Source organism: Aquila chrysaetos, chromosome 5 (assembly GCF_900496995.4).
Source record: "Aquila chrysaetos chrysaetos chromosome 5, bAquChr1.4, whole genome shotgun sequence".
Taxonomy (NCBI): domain Eukaryota; kingdom Metazoa; phylum Chordata; class Aves; order Accipitriformes; family Accipitridae; genus Aquila; species Aquila chrysaetos.
The window spans coordinates 37,498,441-37,516,630 of NC_044008.1; the positions used below are offsets into that span (position 1 = coordinate 37,498,441).

At 53.8% G+C, this 18,190-nt stretch overlaps 1 long non-coding RNA gene and 3 other non-coding genes across 4 annotated transcripts; 2 read left to right on the forward strand and 2 right to left on the reverse strand.

Annotated features, from left to right (window-relative positions):
* Positions 1-952: 952 nt before the first annotated feature.
* LOC121233352 lies at positions 953-15,735 on the forward strand. Its single transcript, XR_005932535.1, has 3 exons — positions 953-962; positions 8,698-8,701; positions 15,545-15,735. It is a non-coding gene; the product is annotated as an uncharacterized LOC121233352 (long non-coding RNA).
* TRNAL-CAG lies at positions 3,502-3,584 on the reverse strand. Its single transcript has one exon. It is a non-coding gene; the product is annotated as a tRNA-Leu (tRNA).
* Positions 4,537-4,608, reverse strand: TRNAG-UCC. The gene has a single exon. It is a non-coding gene; the product is annotated as a tRNA-Gly (tRNA).
* TRNAG-UCC lies at positions 9,331-9,402 on the forward strand. The gene has a single exon. It is a non-coding gene; the product is annotated as a tRNA-Gly (tRNA).
* Positions 15,736-18,190: the final 2,455 nt, after the last annotated feature.

The window sequence follows — 18,190 nt, forward strand, 5'->3', positions numbered from 1 at the left end:
CAGTCTCTCCATCTCCCTGGGCATCACCAAGTGCAGCCTTCCTTCAGGGCTACCGGGCAACTCTCTGCTCACAGGATCTTTCCAGGGAGTGGCAGAGCACTTTGTGCGAGCCTGGCATGCCCTCTCTTACAAGACCCAGGCTGGTAACCTGGGAGAATCTTGCTTTTTCCTCGTTAGACATGTTTATGAATTTTCCAGCTTAACCTCTTCAACGTTGCACCTTGCAGACTACATTCATGGCTCAGTGATCTGTGGCTCGATGCTTGCACTTGGCGGTCTCTGCTGCTGCCTCCCTTCACCCCCATGTTGGACAGCCTCCCAGTCTGCCTGTGTAAGTTATTGCCTCTCCTGTTCTCACCTTGTACCTCATACTAAGCAGCCGTTAACCACGTATCCTTACTCTTGGTTGCGGTCCTAGCCAAGCGCCTGAACTTGCCGAAGGGGGCGACCAAGAGAGAGGGCAGGGGATGAGGTTCAACAGGGAAGAGCTGGCAGGAGGACCCAAGGCAAGTTGTTATGGGTTGCACAAGCTGGACTGCCTTCCTCTACTGGGACAGTCCTGGCTGACTTCAGACCCTGGTCCTCTTTTCCAGGACACGCTGTCCCCTTCTGCCCCAAAGCGGCCCTTCCCTCAGTGAGAATGAGGTTTTTCTCTCCTGAGGCTGCTCCAGACTGGTCCAGGCTTAGCTGAATTCTACTATTAGCTCAAGGCAGCTCTCCCACATGCCCTGGGTCCACATGGCCAAGGGTCCGTGCACACAGTGGGGAGAAGCTGCACTGGTGCTATCCTCCTTGTGCCAAAGTTTGAGTCTGTGTGTTGAGAACAGGGCCCTTCCTCCCAGCAGTCAGACAGGAGGAAACAGAGGCGGGGACAATCTGCTGGATCTCAGACTTAGCCCGGGACACTGAGGACACAACTGCCTGGTGCCTTTGGACTGCCCAAAGCACTGGGCTGGCAGCAGGTACTTCTGAACCCGCAGGACAGACCAGGCTGCCGTGCCCAAGCCTAAGATATCAAATGGCAGGTTACATTCAGAGAGGGCGTGAGAAACACCTAGTCACGGGAGAAGGGTTAAATTTCCAGAGAGTCACAAATCTGAAAGCATGTCCCGGAGAAGCAGCATTGCTGAGGGGTTTCCTCATCCATCCCTGGGATCTGCAGGACCGAGCAGGGTGGGAGGAGTGCCGGGGAGCAGCAAGAGCAGGGCCCAATCTCTGAAGGTCTTGCAAAGAGGTGGAGGGACCCCCCACTCCAGGGGCTGGAGCACGGGGAAAGGGACAGCCCTTTCCCATGCAGATGCTGTGCCGCTGCAGGAGGAGGGATGTCCCTTCTGGGGCTGAGACAGCGTTTCTGCAAGCAATGGAGGGTCTTCCTGGGGCTCTGCTAGTCTCACCCAGCACTCGGGGAGAAAGGATTCGGGCCAGTGGGTTGTGTGGGCCAGTGCCCACAAGGCAGCTTCCCTGCTCGGGGCATTTTGTCCTTGGTTTCCTTCCTGGCAGCACTGCCTGCTGGGGCTGCCGTGGTCCCCAGACTGTTTGCTTCCCCAAGGTCACGGCAAATGTTCCGTCCACTGTAGCCTCCGATGCTGCTCCTCCCTGCGGGACACCGCGGGGAGGACACTTTGTGCCCCCCTTACAGGCTTCCATGGGCAGCCAGAGATCTCCCAGAGCTCCCCAGCCCCTGGGAGCTGCAGCTCAGGCCAGGCTGGCTCACGCAGGAGGCCACGCCACTCCTGGGTCCTGCACTCCCCAGGTCTTTCTGGCCGAGGGCAGGCCTTGGCAAGCCAGAGAGCCACCTTCACACAGCAGAAGCCCCCTCACCGTCTCTTCTCCAGGCTGAACAATCCCAGCTCCTTCAGCATCTCCCTCAATCCCGACACGCTCCGGCATGCTCTGATACCACCTTGTGCATGTCCCCCCTTCCTCTTCCTCTTCCTGTGTGCACAGGAGGACCTCTTCTGTGGCTCATACTTCCTGACTGCGGTCCTTCTGAAAAATGCCACCAGTGCTCGTGCAACCTGTGGTGGGATTGCGTGAGGATGCCTCTGTCCCGTCAGCAGTGTTGGAGAGAGTCTGCCATGCCCCTTACTGGTCTCTTACTGGTGGGCCTTTACTCCCACCTGCTCCTCTTCCCATTGGTGCTGTCCATGTTTGCTGGTGAGGAACTGCCAGTTCGGGGAAACTTTCTGGGTTGAAATCCTGCTGGTCAATGCCACGTGCTGGATTGGCACCTACAGAATGTGCCACTGGGCCTGAAAGAGGGAAGGACGCATCGCAGGGGCTCTCCAGCTTTGGGAGCAGAGGGCAGAGGAGCTCCCTGATGACTAAGGAGAGGGAAAAGTTGCCCCATCTCCAAAACGGGGGGGAAGAAGCACTTTCTGGGGAACCAAGGAAAGGTGATGATAAACTGGAGCGAGTTCAGCGGAGGATCCCTAGGATAGTCAGGGGCTGGGGGGGCCTTGTAAGGAAAGGCTGCGGACCCAAGGCTTGCTCAGCTGGGAGAAGAAAATGCTTAGCGGGGATCTAATAGGAGCCTCCTGGTGCCTACCAGGAGGCTACTGCGATGGCTGGAGGATGAGAGCCATGGTCAGAAATGAGCAGGCAGTTTGTGACTGGCTACACAAACACAAATGATCACCCAGAGGGTGCCTAAGCATGGGAACAGGGGTCCAGAGAGGCTGTGAAACGTCTGTCCTCAAGGTATTTTATGACCTGAAAGGACAAAGCACTGATCAGCTGGTGGGAGCCTGCCTGAAGCAGGAGGATGCACTCTGACTCCCTGAAATGCCCTCCAGCCAGAAGGGTTGTTGGAGGGGAAAGCGGAAGCAGGGAGAGAGGGTTTTGTGGGTGAATGTTTGAAGAATGTCCAAAGCCCCACATTTCAGGGGAGAGGAGAGGCATGCAGAATGTGACTTTTGTAGGGGAGAGTGGAAAAGTGGAATTCCCCAGGGGCTCTCCTCCTTCCATGATTCTGTTCTAGGCCTACCCACCTGCTACTGGTGAGAGAAGGGGAGTCAAAAGAATCTCAGTAGATATAGTAGAGATAGGGGATGAAAGACGATGGAAAAGTGGAATTCCCCAGGGGCTCTCCTCCTTCCATGATTCTGTTCTAGGCCTACCCACCTGCTACTGGTGAGAGAAGGGGAGTCAAAAGAATCTCAGTAGATATAGTAGAGATAGGGGATGAAAGACGATGTTTGACGCTTACATTGTTGAAATTAGCTGAGGCAGAGACAGTTCCTGCTAAGAAGCAGGAGCTGGCCCCAAGAACCAGCCAATGAGGCAGAGAGACAGTTCCTGATAAGCAGCAGAATGCGCGTTTTGTAGGGGAGAGTGGAAAAAGGAATTGCATCGGGACTCTGTAGCAGCATTACCTCTGCTAAGCCAGTGGCAGCGGGTGGCGGTTGGGATATGCAGCAAGACATAACCTCCAGAATGCCTAGAGGAGCAAGACCATCCCTCAGGGGGGGAGAGGGAAGGAAACCAAGAGAAAGACAAGCCTGTCAGGAGTGGGACTCGAACCCACGCCTCCCAGGGAGACTGCAACCTGAATGCAGCGCCTTAGACCACTCGGCCATCCTGACCCCCTGCTTCGGTGAGCGTTGCCTCTGCCACTCTGCCCCCCTGCAGGTGCCAGAGCCAGCCCACCTCAGCCAGCCTCCTCCTGGCACTGCTGCAGGGGGAGCTGTATCCTGGGAGCACCCTTGCCCTGCTCCCACCAAGGGCGGCTGACAGGCGACTGCAGCACCTACACGCACTTCAGGACTGCACAGTAGCCAGCACAGGGGCAGCTCCTTGCAAAGGCCAAGGCACTCCTTCACGGGAGCAACCAAAGGAACCATCACAAATTACGTCTCTCTACATGCCAACATCATGTCAAGGGGCTCCGGGCACACACCTACCTTTCCCATGACTTCCTCCATTCCTCCAGAGCCTGAGGAGATGGCGAGCTAAGCATTTGGCCCACAATCCTGCCTCGTGGACTGTTCCTGGGGCAACAAGGGTGCTTCCGTCTTCCCTCCTCGGAGGTGGGAAGCCTGGGCAAGGAGGGCTCTGCCACACCAACCTCTGGGTGAGTGCTGTGCCGATCTCAAGGAGCCAGCGTGTGGGAAAGGGACTGGAGAGTCATGCTGAAAGCACAGAGGATGCGCCAAGTGCAGAGCAACGACTGAGCTCCCATTCCTGTGGGGAAGAGGCTCACTTATTGCGCATGGTGCAGAGGAAGGAGGGCACAGATCTCTCTGGGACTTGTTGCTTCATGGAAGGAGCTAGACTGCAAGGCATCTCAGGCGGTCACTAGTCCAAATGCCTGCTCAAAGCAGGGCTAGCCCCAAAGCTAGAGCAGGCGGCTCAGTGCGTGAGCCCCACTGAAACCCGAGTGTGACACCCAGGCATGGAGAATCCCAAAGTTCTCCAGGCACCTGCTGCAGCGCTTCACGCTGCCTGAGAATCTCTGAATGGTACAAAGCAGCCCCTGCAGCCTGCTGTTGCTAAATGGGGAAGGCACTATGGAGCTAGGCAGAAGAAAAGCTTGCCTGCGTTGGCCAGGAATCGCACCCGGGTCAACTGCTTGGAAGGCAGCTATGCTCACCACTATACCACCAACGCTCCTGGGCCACTCCTGCCTCCCGCTCCTCCAGCCCGGAGCCTGGCCTCCCTCCTGCTCCTCCCCGTCCCGGTCTTGCCTGCCTCCTGCTCCTCCCCGTCCCGGTCTTGCCTGCCTCCTGCTCTGCCAGGTCACAAACTGCCCTCTTGCTGCTCCTCCGCTTCAGAGACCATCCCGCCGGGCTTTTACCTCGGGTCAACGTGACCTGAAGACCCAAACTAAACTGGCTCCACTGCCTGAGAACACCCCATGCAGATGATAAACCAATGGGAGATTTGTCTTTCAAAAAAACCCCAGTGATCGGCCACGGCCCAAACAGCATCAGCCTGAATCTAGCATAAAGCCCCTCCACCTGCACGGGACATTGGTTAGAACAAGAAGATTAACACCCCACTGAGCACTTGCCCACACCCACTGCCCGGGAGAAGCACATCCTGATCTTGGGAGCAATAGCAAATGATTAGCCCACCCCTTAACACGAGTAATTTGATTGGTGGGCACAACTGTATTGTGAACATATACCAGCCCTGCTTTCCTCTGTCTCGGGGTCCTCTCCATGCATTAGGCTGGGGCACCACTATGTGCACAGCCAAAATAGAGGGATTAATTCCCTTGGTAATTCTATGCTTGGTAATGCTAAGCGTCCTTGTCTCCCTCCTCGGCCGGCAAAGAACGGACGTTGACGCCGGGCACAGCCCCACAGGCCCCTGGGAGCTGGATTTCTGGGCAGGGTGGCAGCCCTCCTGAGCTCGCTTCGCTGGAGAGCAGCTCCCCTCTGCCCTGCAAAGCAACAAGGCTGCCCCCTCGCTCCGGGGTTTCCTTCAGTGCCTGCAGAGCCAGCTTGGGTGGTCAAGAAGAAAGTCCCCATCCAGGGTTATGGGCAGGAGATGTGGGGAGAAGGGCAAGGCAAGGCAAGGCCCTTGAGCTACCCACCCCAGGCCCAAAGGAGGAGAACTTCCCAGAGAGCCCAATCTTCTGGCCCGGGCGAGGGCCCAGGATAGAGGAAGGGAAGGAGGCACGAGGGCTGGCAGTGCCATGGGAGCATCGGGCAGGGCGGTGGGAGGTGCCAGCAGAGGTGCTGGGGGGAGCAGAGTGGCGCAGCGGAAAGCGTGCTGGGCCCATACCCAGAGGTCGATGGATCGAAACCATCCTCTGCTAATTGTATCTTTTTTTCCCCTCCTCCTGGCAGCTGCTGCCTCTCCCAGCAACTTTTAACCTGCACTGCTCTAGCTTCTCTGGGCACCATGGCCGTGGCCCTCCCGTTCCCTCAGCCCCTTCTCCCTGCCACTGCCACCTTCTTTCTCCTTTGCCTTCTTAGGAGCCAGCACTCCCATAGTGCCCCTCGGCAAGCCAGACGGGTGGCTGTGGAGCAGCAGGCAGAGCTCCCCCCACAAGGAAGTGGGTGTCCTGGGGACACAGGCATTTCTCCCTTCCCATCCGGCAGCTCAGTCCCAACTTCCCAGCCGCAAGCAGGGACCTCCACGAATCTGCAGGTGGGGAGGAGGAGGACAAGGCTGGTGCTACTTTGGGAAACACCAATGCAATCGGCTTGACCATCTGGGGGTTTTCTCCATCCTCGTCCGTTTTGCTGCCGTGCTCACTCGCAGCTCCAGCCAGGAGCAGGGCTGAGTAGGTATTCCCAGTGGGCACTGTATTGCCCATCCGTGGCTAGGTGTTGGTAGTGGTGGGGAGAGGGGCTGCTGCAGGGTGGCCTCTGTGGGGAAGAGCTGAGGGGCTGCCGGGCACCACACACACAGCTGGTTCCAGGGGCCTCCACAACACTGAGCCATCTGCAAAGCTTGGGGCACCCAGGGCACCCATGCTGGCTGGAGCAGGTGGCTATTCCTGAAGGAACTGCAACCTGCGGAGAAGGCACGCCAGCAAAGACTTTCCCTGACGGGCCTGAAGCCTGTGGAAGAGCCCACGCTGAAAGAGATTTTCCTGTTCGGAAGCGCAGCATGTGGAGAACCCATGCTGGAGTAGTCTGCAGTGAAGGAGTGCAGTTGAGCCTGGAAAAATTGGGAGGCATGGCGGTGTTTTCTTTGCCTTTTATTGCTCACTACAAGACAAAACACACACATAGCCCGAGCCTTTCCCTCTCTTCTGGCTGCTCAGGACTGGAATTCAGTGCTGGACACCCACCCCCTCACTCCCACGTGCACACCAGCAGGTGCTCTGAACCCTAGACTGTACCACAGGTCTGTGCAGAATCCATGCCTGGAGCCCAGGCCTGCTTTGTCCAGTGTCCTGCTCCAGCCCTGGGCAGTCCCTGATGCCAATCCACTCTCCTCACTGGCTAGTGCAGCTTGAGATTTCCTAGCAAATACCGCTCTCACACACACACACACACACACACACACACACACACACACACGCCCCCCCCCGCCCCCCTTCCCCCGAAAACCAGAAAAGCACAGTCTGACAGAAGTGAGCTAGGAGTAGAATGCAATGAAAACAAGACCAGTTGTATTCTTGTTCTTCACGTGTCTGGAAAGGGTTTCTAGGATGAGTTGCTCCTTCCCCTTCCCAGGGATCGAGGTGAGGCAGACCAGCCTGCTGTTACCCCATTCTCCTTTGCGCCTTTCGGGAAGATAGGAGTGACAATGACATTCTTCCAGCACTCAGGAACCTCTCCCAGTTGTCGCGACCTTTGAAAGATAATTGAGAGTGGCCTCTTCTATAGGTCTTCCTTGCCTGAGTGCTTCACGAGCTGGCAGCAGGAAGATAGCACGTGTATCTGCAGGTGAGCTCCCTGCTACCTGAGTACCTGACTGGCCAGAAGCCAGAAGATTGCTTGCATGTTGACTGCGAGGTCGCCTCTGGCTCTGCAGGCAATGGGCCATCCACAGGAATATCGCTTGTGCTAAGTGCTTGTCTTCATTCCATAGTGGATACCACTGCACGGTATATCTTTTTCTATCCAAACACTTCTTGGTCCAAAGGACGCGGACGGTCCCTGAGAGGGAGATCTGAGAACATGCGGGCATGACAGTGTCAAAAATGGCCATCGAGCAATCACAAAGCAATGGGAGAACCCACGGGGAATGACGCTGTCAGAAGTTGCCTCTTCCCTTTGTTTAGCGAGTGGGGGCTTCCTTGCCTGACGTGCTTCTGGGTACACAGGTAGGGTTGGCTGGTCCTGACAGCCATTCACAGGTCTGCCTGAGAGCAGGTGGGTACGACGGGGTCCAGAAATGGCTGTCAGCCAACCACAGAGCAGTATGAAAACATGGTGGTTGTGGTGCTTAATAAGAAAATGGCAGCTGAAAGAAAATGGTGCCCCGCGTGTACGTAGGGGAAGGTACGTCCTGGGCACGTGTACTTCATCATTCATCAGTGCCGGCATGGGCATTCACCAAAGCAATCATCCATCCCCAAAACCAGTGGCAGCACAAGGCAGATTTTAGCCCAGGAACAGGTAATGCGCGGAGTCCTGCAAAACAAATTGCTTACGGGCACGCAGCATGGAATGTGGCAGATGCTCAGATCCGGCCAAGCTATATAGACCAAGAAACTTGTGCTAGAAATGATCCACCTGGCCTATTTGCACATTATATAGACAGAGAATTCTTACCCTAGCTTTGCCTGCTTTTTACCTGCTGATTGCTGAGCTACTACTACACACGTGTACAAGCTACGGACATATCCAGTGCCTGGGAAGAAACCCAGGCTGGTTGCTGTGCCTTTTTAATTCAACCAAAGGGTACCTCATGCAACCGCACGTTAGCCCAGGACAGCGTGATTGTGACTCCGGCTGGGGCAGGCTCCGACCGCGCTACCTCAGCGTTATGCCCTCTGGTATTCCCCATGGGCACTGTCTTGGCTACACGTGGCAAGGTTTTTGGCAGTGGAGGGGTCAGGGGGTGCTGCAGAATGGCCTCTGTGGGAAGAGATAAGGGGCTGCCCTGTGTCAGACACAGTCAGTTCCAGCTCCGCAGTGGACCCACCGCACAACACAGCTGAGCCGTCGTCAACATTGGTGGCCCCTCTGTGAAAACATATTCCAGAAAGGGCAGAAAACGCCGGGCAGAGAGAGGTGGGAGGAAAAAAGAGTGGGTAAGAGCAGAGACACGTCCTGCTTGGGCGAGTAGAGGAGTCTGGTGTGAAGCACTGGAGTTGTCCCGGCACAGGGGAGAGGAAAGGCGGTGTTTTATGTTTGTCTTTTTGTTTCTCACTACTTGCATCTGTTTTAAGTGGCAAAGAATTAATTTTGCCCAAGTCAAGCCTGACTTTCCCACAAGAGTTTTTGCTAAGCCATGTCCGCGTGTTTATCTTGAGCCATGAGATTTCTCATTGTGTTTTCAGTGCTCTGCATGGCCCTGCGGGTGGGGAAAGTAGTGAGCAGCTGGGTGGGCGTTTGTCTGTGCTTAAACCACCCCAGGTACGTGCACGCAAACGCACGTGCACCTGCATAGTATGTGCGCAGCTGGCCCACGTATGAACGCAGATGGGGAGCGTCACCGTTACCAGCACCCAGCAGCTGGAGTTTCCGTAGCCAAGAGCTCACACGCAGAGAAGCACACCCAGGTGCCAGCAGCTTGAGGTCGTGTGTATGCGTGCAGGGGGCTGGAAGGAGGAGGCGGGATGGTCTGTGAAGCGGAGGAGCAGGCAAGAGGGCAGTTAGTGACCTGGCAGAGCAGGAGGGAGGCAAGACTGGGACGTGGAGGAGCCGGAGGGAGGCCAGGCTCCGGGCTGGAGGAGCGGGAGGCAGGAGTGGCCCAGGAGCGTTGGTGGTATAGTGGTGAGCATAGCTGCCTTCCAAGCAGTTGACCCGGGTGCGATTCCTGGCCAACGCAGGCAAGCTTTTACTCAGCCGGGCTCCACAGTGCCTTGCCTGTCCTGTTCCAAAACAGCGCAGCTTCCCTCACTACGTTCACCTCCCATAGGGCAGTCGAGCCACCCCCCTTGACTCCCCCTGCAGCCTTGCTTCATGGACAGGCCTCTGGGCACCTCTGAGCCCAGCAGACACAGGCCAGGCTTTTATTTTAGCAAGGTCATTCAGAGATTCTCAGGCAGCGTTGAAGCACTGCAGCAGGTGCCCGGAGAACTTTGTTTGGGATTTTCCATGCCTGGGTATCACACTCGGGTTTCAGTGCGGCTCAGGCACTGTGCCACCTGCTCTAGCTTTGGGGCTAGCCCTGCTTTAGGCAGGCACTTGGACTAGTGACCGCCTGGCATGCCTTACAGTCTACCTCCTTCCATGAAGCAACAAGTCCCAGAGAGCTGTGCCCTCCTTCCTCTACGTCACGGGCAGTAAGTCAGCCTCTTCCCCGCAGGAACGGGAGCCCAGTCGTTGCTCGGCACTTGGCGCATCTCCTGTCCTTTTGCCTTGACTCTCCAGACCCTTTCCCACACACTGACTCCTTGAGACCGGCACAGCACTCACCCAGAGGTTGGTGTGGCACAGCCCTCCTTGCCCAGCCTTCCCAGCCCCGAGCAGGGAAGAAGGAAGCACCCTTGTTGCCCCAGGAACCGTCCATGAGGCAGCGCTGCAGGCCAAGTGCTTGGCTTGCCATATCCTGAGGCTCTGGAGGGAATGGAGGAAGTCACGGGAAAGGTAGACGTGTGCCTGGAGCCCTTGACAGGACATTGGCGTGCGTAGAGCCGTAATTCACTGACGGTTCCGTTGGTTGCTCCCGTGAAGGATTGCCTTGGGCTTTGGGACACGTGTCGGAAGTGTGCTGCCCCTGGGCTGGGTACTCCGGTTCCATGTGGTACGAAGTGCGTGTAGGAGCTGCGGTCGCCAGTCCGCAGCCCTTGGTGGGAGCAAGGCAAGGGTGCTCCCAGGATACAGCTCCCCCTGCAGCAGTGCCAGGAGGAGGCTGGCTGAGGTGGGCTGGCTCCGGCAGCTGCAGGGGGCGGACCAGCAGCAGCAGCAGCGGGTCAGGAAGGCCGAGTGGTCTAAGGCGTTGCGTTCAGGTTGCAGCCTGCCTGGCAGGCATGGCTTCGAGTCCCACTCCTGACAGGCTCTTCTCTCTGGCTGCCCCCCTTCATGGCTTCTCTCTCTTGGCCTCTCTCTTCGGTGGAGGCTTCTTGCCCCTCTGGGGGCTCTGCTCAGCCTGCTGACCAGGTCTTGCTGCAGTCCCAGCTCCTGGAGAAGGAGAAATGGGCGTACCCATGCTGCCCCACCAGTGACGTGCGGAAACAGACTCCACAATCGGTGAGATTGTAAAATAGGTATGTTCATTCAGCGCTGGGCAGCACGGGGGGTAGTCCCACCAAAGTCATGCGCACCTTAAGGGCAGTTTGCCTTAAATTTATACAATCAAGTGTTACATATACATCAGGTTTTGCAATACGCCTATACATATGCATAGCCTGTCCCCGCTTCATATTAAAATGAGTTCCGAGAGGTCATTTCCATAGTCTCCTCTCAACTGCGCTTGCGCAGTGCCTCTTTATGGTGGTCGTCTGGTGGTCGCAGAGATGAAGAGAGATGTCTCCTCTTCGTCACCCCTAGTAACCTCTTTTCTTGCGCAGGCTCAGTGGTTTCTTGGTATTCAGGCAAGCCGTAAGGCCAGTCTTGGCTGGTTCTTGGGGCCAGCTCCTGCTTCTTAGCAGGAACTGTCTCTGCCTCATTGGCTGGTTCTTGGGGCCAGCTCCTGCTTCTTAGCAGGAACTGTCTCTGCCTCAGCTAATTTCAACAATGTAAGCGTCAAACATCGTCTTTCATCCCCTATGTCTACTATATCTACTGAGATTCTTTTGACTCCCCTTCTCTCACCAGCAGCAGGTGGGTAGGCCTAGAACAGAATCACGGAAGGGGGAGAGCCCCTGGGGAATTCCACTTTTCCACTCTCCCCTACAAAAGTCACATTCTGCATGCCTCTCCTCTCCCCTGAAATGTGGAGCTTTGGGCATTCTTCAAACATTCACCCACAAAACCCTCTCTCCCTGCTTCCCCTTTCCCCTCCAACAACCCTTCTGGTTGGAGGGCATTTCAGGGAGTCAGAGAGTGCATCCTCCTGCTTCAGGCAGGCTCCCACCAGCTGATCAGTGCTTTGTCCTTTCAGGTCATAAAATACCTTGAGGACAGACGTTTCACAGCCGAGATCTCTGGACCCCTGTTCCCATGCTTAGGCACCCTCCGGGTGATCATTTGTGTTTGTGTAGCCAGTCACAAACTGCCTGCTCAGTTTCTGACCATGGCTCTCATCCTCCAGCCATCGCAGTAGCCTCCTGGTAGGCACCAGGAGGCTCCTATTAGACCCCCGCTAAGCATTTTCTTCTCCCAGCTGAGCAAGCCTTGGGTCCGCAGCCTTTCCTTACAAGGCCCCCCCAGCCCCTGACTATCCTAGGGATCCTCCGCTGAACTCGCTCCAGTTTATCATCACCTTTCCTTGGTTCCCCAGATAGTCCTTCTTCCCCCGTTTTGGAGATGGGGCAACTTTTCCCTCTCCTTAGTCATCAGGGAGCTCCTCTGCCCTCTGCTCCCAAAGCTGGAGAGCCCCTGCGATGCGTCCTTCCCTCTTTCAGGCCCAGTGGCACATTCTGTAGGTGCCAATCCAGCACGTGGCATTGACCAGCAGGATTTCAACCCAGAAACTTTCCCCAAACTGGCAGTTCCTCACCAGCAAACACTGCGTGTCCTGGTTTCAGCTGGGATAGACTTAACTGTCTTCCTAGCAGCTGGTACGGTGCTATGTTTTGAGTTCAGTATGCAAACAATGTTGATAACGCTGATGTTTTCAGTTGTTGCTCAGTAGTGTTTAGACAAAAGTCAAGGATTTTTCAGCTTCTCATGCCCAGCCAGCGAGAAAGCTGGAGGGGCACAAGAAGCTGGCGGAGGACAAAGCCAGGGCAGCTGACCCAAACTGGCCAACGGGCTATTCCATACCATGTGACGTCCCATCTAGTATAGGAACTGGGGGGAGTGGGGGCGGGGGATCGCCGGTCAAGGACTAGCTGAGTGTCGATCGGCCAGTGGTGAGCAATTGCACAGCGCATCATTTGTACATTCCAATCCTTTCATTATTACTGTTGTCATTTTATTAGTGTTATCATTATCATTATTAGTTTCTTCTTTTCTGTTCTATTAAACCGTTCTTATCTCAACCCATGAGTTTTACTTCTTTTCCCGATTTTCTCCCCCATCCCACTGGGTGGTGGGGAGTGAGTGAGTGAGCGGCTGCATGGTGCTAAGTTGCTGGCTGGGGTTAAACCACGACAGTCCTTTTTTGGCCCCCAACGTGGGGCACGAAGGGTTGAGATAACGACAAACCTGACCAGAGCTTGTTAAAACAAATTTATTATAAGCATTCATTATATTGGTCTAATAGTCGCTGGTCATTATGTTGATTTATGTGTTCTTAAGAGTTGTTGCTCTGGTTTTTAAAGTTCTGTTATGTATCACCTCGCTTGCTGTATGTAGTCCCTCTTCTGCTGCTTATCATCCATGGGAGGTGGATTAAGGTTTTCGCTTTGATGTATTGTTTAACACTGGTTTATGGTATGATGAAGTCATCAGTTGTGGGATTAATCCGGTATTTGCACTCAGCATTGTCACCTTTATACTCCGGGAGCCATCTGTGGGAAACTATTAATAATTACACCATTTACCTTTCCTCCTCAGAAAACCAGTCTATGGGTGGGATACCTCTCTTCCCCTCTCCTTTCTCCTTCGGTCCAGTTACAATGGTGTTTGAGAATTTTGAAAAATTTGAATACTCTTGGGATATTGAGACCAGCACGGTCCTAGCCCTACTGCTAGGAACTAGCATGCTCCTGAATGTGGTTCAGCTCTTGTTTAAGGTTAAACAACTATTTAAGAAGATCACCCAGAGATCTGCCCTGAGGCTGGATAATTATGAGTGGCAGGGTGTGTGGGGTAGTATGGGCAAGTACCTAGAGAAGTGGGCACCTCCAGTGTTTTGGAAATTCACCCCTGAACAAGTGCAGAATCTGGAAGAACTAGTAAAATATTTGGAAAAGGTATGCTGTCACCCCGGCAGCTCCAGAGAGATACAAATCACTGCAACGTGCTGGGGCCTGGCCCGTGCCTATCGAGCCCTGTTCAACACCACTCAGCTCCCTCAAGGGGAAGAGAGGGTCTCTGGACCTAACAAAAAAGCGATGAGCACCGCGGTCACCCAAACCTCGGCAACGGGCACTGTGGTCCCTCCAGCCCCGGCGACGAGCACTGCTGCTACTCAAACCTTGGCGACAGACACTGCGGTTATCCAAAACCCGGCGAGCGGTACTGCAACTGAACCAGTGGACCAACCTGCACCAGTATCAGTTGCCCCCGTACAGAAAAAGAAATATACAAAAAAGTCAGCTCGCTAGCGAAGGATGAAGGTGAAGCAGGGTCATCATGGGAACAGGAGGAAGAGGCAGAACCAGAGGTAATAACCCAGTCCCTATCCTTGAGTGAGCTGCAGGATATGCAAAAAGATTTTGGCCGCCGTATAGGTGAGCATATTATCACCTGGCTCCTCCGATGCTGGGACAATGGAGCTAATAGCTTGGAATTAGAAGGTAGGGAAGCCAAGCAGCTGGGATCGCTTGCCAGGGAAGGTGGCATTGACAAGGCAATTGGAAAAGGGACACAAGCCATCAGCCTCTGGAGGCGACTCCTGTCAAGTGTGAAGGAAAGGTACCCCTTTAAGGAAGATGTTATATGTCAATCAAGCAAGTGGACCACCATGGAAAAAGGTATCCAATATCTGAGGGAATTAGCTGTGCTAGAGACGATTCATTATGACCCGGACAACCCACAATTACCCAAAGATCCAGGCGAAGTCCAATGCACACGACCCATGTGGCGGAAGTTTGTACGGAGCGCACCATCGTCCTATGCCGACTCGCTGGCAATAATGACCTGGAAAGACGAAGAGGCACCGACAGTGGATGAAGTGGCTCGCCAACTCCGTCAATACGAAGAAAATCTCTCCTCCTCCCTACAAGCCTGCATTTTGGCTGTGGAGAATCTGTCCGAGGATTTCCAGCAATTCAAGGAGAATATGTCCTATTCCCCACCTGTAAGGACCAATGTCTCAGCTATTAGGAGTGAGCGCTCCTCTTGTCAAGAGAGAGAATATAGAAGGTACACACCGTGAGGTGCCCTGTGGTTTTACCTATGTGATCATGGAGAGGACATGAGGAAATGGGATGGAAAACCTACCTCGGTCCTAAATGCACGGGTACGTGAGCTGCGAGGAAAAACCACCACAAAAGGGGGTTCTACCAGGAAAAGTGCCGCTCCAGTTTCCAAACAGAGTAGAAGGGCTGATCTTATTTCTGATCCTCTTGAAGGGACTTCTGAGCCAATTTTATGAGAAGTGAATACTGGATACTCTGACCAGAATCAGAGGGGCCGTGCCTCCAGCCAGGTGGAGGAAAGGGACAACCGGGTCTATTGGACTGTGTGGATTCGGTGGCCTGGCACGTTAGACCCACAGGAGTATAAGGCTCTAGTAGACACCGCCGCACAGTGCACTCTAATGCCATCAAGTTATAAAGGGGCAGAACCCATTTGTATTTCTGGTGTGACAGGGGGATGTTAGAGACTGTGTTGGACTATGTTTGTCTCAACATTGCTGCTGCACAGTTACCATTTGCTAGCCTCAACATCCTGTTGCTGGGGGGGAGTCCGTGCTGAAGGAAACAAAATGTCCCTGAAGAAACCACCATATCCGTCTGAAGCTAGTAGTGCCTACCAAGCTGTGCTTGCCCAGGAGCAAGGTGAAGAAACCACCGTGAACACCTGGGTGTGCGCCCATGGAGGAACACGGGGCGGCATGTATGATAATGAGCTCCATGGAAATGGGTGGACTCTTCAGAGAAATCGTGGGGACTGGGACAATAAAAGAACTGCGTACTCCTCTCTCGAACAACTGAAAAGCAACTGAAAAGGAACAAAAAGACAAAAAGGACTGAAAAGGGACTGCAGCGCTTGGAACTGGGACTTTGGCATCACCTGTCTGCTGGAACCTGGAGCCTGGCCCCTCCATCACCTGCACCGAGATCGAGTCACTGGGACGTTGCTGGCTTCGTGGTGGTGGTAACTAGTCTTGCTGTATCTCTTCCGTTTTCTTGCTTAGGTCTGCCTCTTTTTCCTTCCTTCTTCCCTCTGTCCTGTCGCTATTATCAGTTGTTATAGGAAACAAAACCTGTAAGGCTGTACGGCATCTGACCTCATTTGTGTCTTAATCTCGCTCTTGGGATCATTTAAGAACCCTCCCCGATATTGGATCGGGACATTTTTTAAATTGGCATCACAGACAGGATCCCCAGAGATGAGAGTGCTGTACAACTTTGTTGTGGAATTTTTGTGTTAATGTCTACTCTGGCTCCTGAGAGCTAATAGGGGGAACTTGGGTACTCATGTGTGGCCCTCTCAGGACGTAACCCTCCTTTGAGTTAGTGTGTAACTTTGAAGTGTGTCCTCTTGAGAGTGAAAAGGGGGAATTCGGTACTATTGTGGGACCCTCTTAGGATGTAACCCCCTCCTTTGTGTTGGTCTGTAACTTTAAAGTGTGCCCTTCTGAGAGTGAATAGGGGGAATTTGTTGTTAAGTTGTGACCCTCTCAGGACGCAGACCCCCCACTTTGTGTTAAAGAAAACGGATGCTCAGAAAACTGTTGATGTTTGTGATTTTGTGCCCTCACGGGTTGAAGGAATAGAGAAACTATATGGTCTTTTAGAGGCGCACCGATCTCACCCCTCACTCCAGGGACAAGATTGGGCGAAAAACCACTGGTTTCAACCACAGAGCGTGGTGGATAGGATAAGAATCTTGCAGAAGGAAGCTAAGGTTAAGAAGGGGAAAGGAAAAGCTATAATTTGTGCAGTGTTGGGAGCGAGTCTTGCAGCTGCGATGGAAGAGAGAAAGCAGAAGTCTTGTCAAACTGATACTGTGATAGACTCCCTGCAGATGATAATCAAAGGTCTGCAGGAACAATTGAAAGAAAGCAAACAGTTGTTGGAGGAGGAAAGGAACCTAAACGTGATATTAAAGAAGGAATTGAAGAACCAACTTTTGAGAGAGGTGGATACACAGGCGGAGGTAGAAGTGACGCTTGCGGAGAAAGGGATACGGCGAATCTACCGCCAGGGAGATTTGCAGAAGGCAAAAGAAACCATAGAAAGCCTCCCACATATGTATCCACTGATTAAAACAGAGTATGTATGAGGACGATAGCGATGACCGTCCTCAGGTTATCACCAAAGAAGTCCCATTTACAGCAACTGAATTAGCAAAGCTGAAAAAAGATTTTGCAAGGACTGCAAAGGAATCAGAGAATGTGTGGAGAGGGTCTTTGTCAGGAGGGGATGGAATTTTGTTGTCAGAGCAGAAGGATATTGGGGTCCAGGTGTGTTTCTAACTACTGGCGATCGCCGAGCCCCATGGTCATTGACTCAGAGAGCTGCGTATTGGGCCGGAGGGCTGAACCCCTTGGAGAGGGGAGATCCCCTTGCCATAACCGGTACGGTGGATTAGCTAGTGGAAAGTGTCCAAAAGGCAGCATGTCTCCAGATGATGTATGATCAAGAGCTCAAGCCCCACCAGGGCTCCCCGATGATGATGCCTGTGGACCCAGAGAGGATGACTCCTCTGATACGGGGACTTCCCGACTCCCTGAAACCCATTGGGATTCAATTGCAAGGGAGGATTCAAAACACCCCCGATGGAGAAAGAATTATGGCCACTCTGGAGGGAAAAATGTCCCCTGATCATCAGCAGTCAGGGAGAAAAGTATGGACATGGGGAGAGATAGCTCAGGAATTGATTAATTTTGGGAGAAAATATGGCCCCGTTGGTGGATTGTCTCAAGATCGTACGACGACTTAGTGGGCGGCAATTACCCCCTGGAAGAGAGAGGCCCCTACGTCGACAGGGACTGCGGCAGCTAGGGCTTCAGAAAGTCATTCCCGGGGACTTGATGGATGGGCTCCCGACCCAAAGATTGGAGCAACTTGTGCAGAATTGGTCAGGGCAAAGGACCGTTTCCAAACCAATCCCTAGTGCCCCACCCTTGATAGACCTTGAGGAGGAGCCGACTAGGGAGAAGAAGGTGGTGGGAAACTAGACCCTGCACCCCCCGAAGGTGGGGGGGGAGGCAGAGGATGGATGTTTGTTAGACAACTCACCTGCAATACAAAAGGGGATTTACTGATTACTGTTGCTGTAGGACCAAGGAAAAGACTGGTGACCTTTATAATTGATACTGGGGCACAAATTACCGCGCTAAAGCAGACTGAAGCAGAACAATGCGGAATTTCGATTCCATCTAGAAATCTGATGGTCTTAAATGCCTTGGGAAAAACACAATCAGTGCCTATGACTCCGGTGACACTATGGTTGCCAGGGGAGGAAAACCCTGTCAATACCATGGTGGCCATAGGATCTTTCCAGATGAATCTTCTAGGTATAGATGTTTTGAAGGGTAGACAGTGGCGTGACACCCAGGGAAACTCATGGTCTTTTGGTGTCCCTCAGATTAGGCAATTGGCCGAAACATCCGGCATGGAGGTGCGTCTATTGCAAGCAGCACCTACCCTCCCCCCCTTCCAAATTGACAAATGTGAAACCCTACCCAGTGCCTTTGGGAGCAAGAGAAGGAATTACGCCAGTTCTGGAGG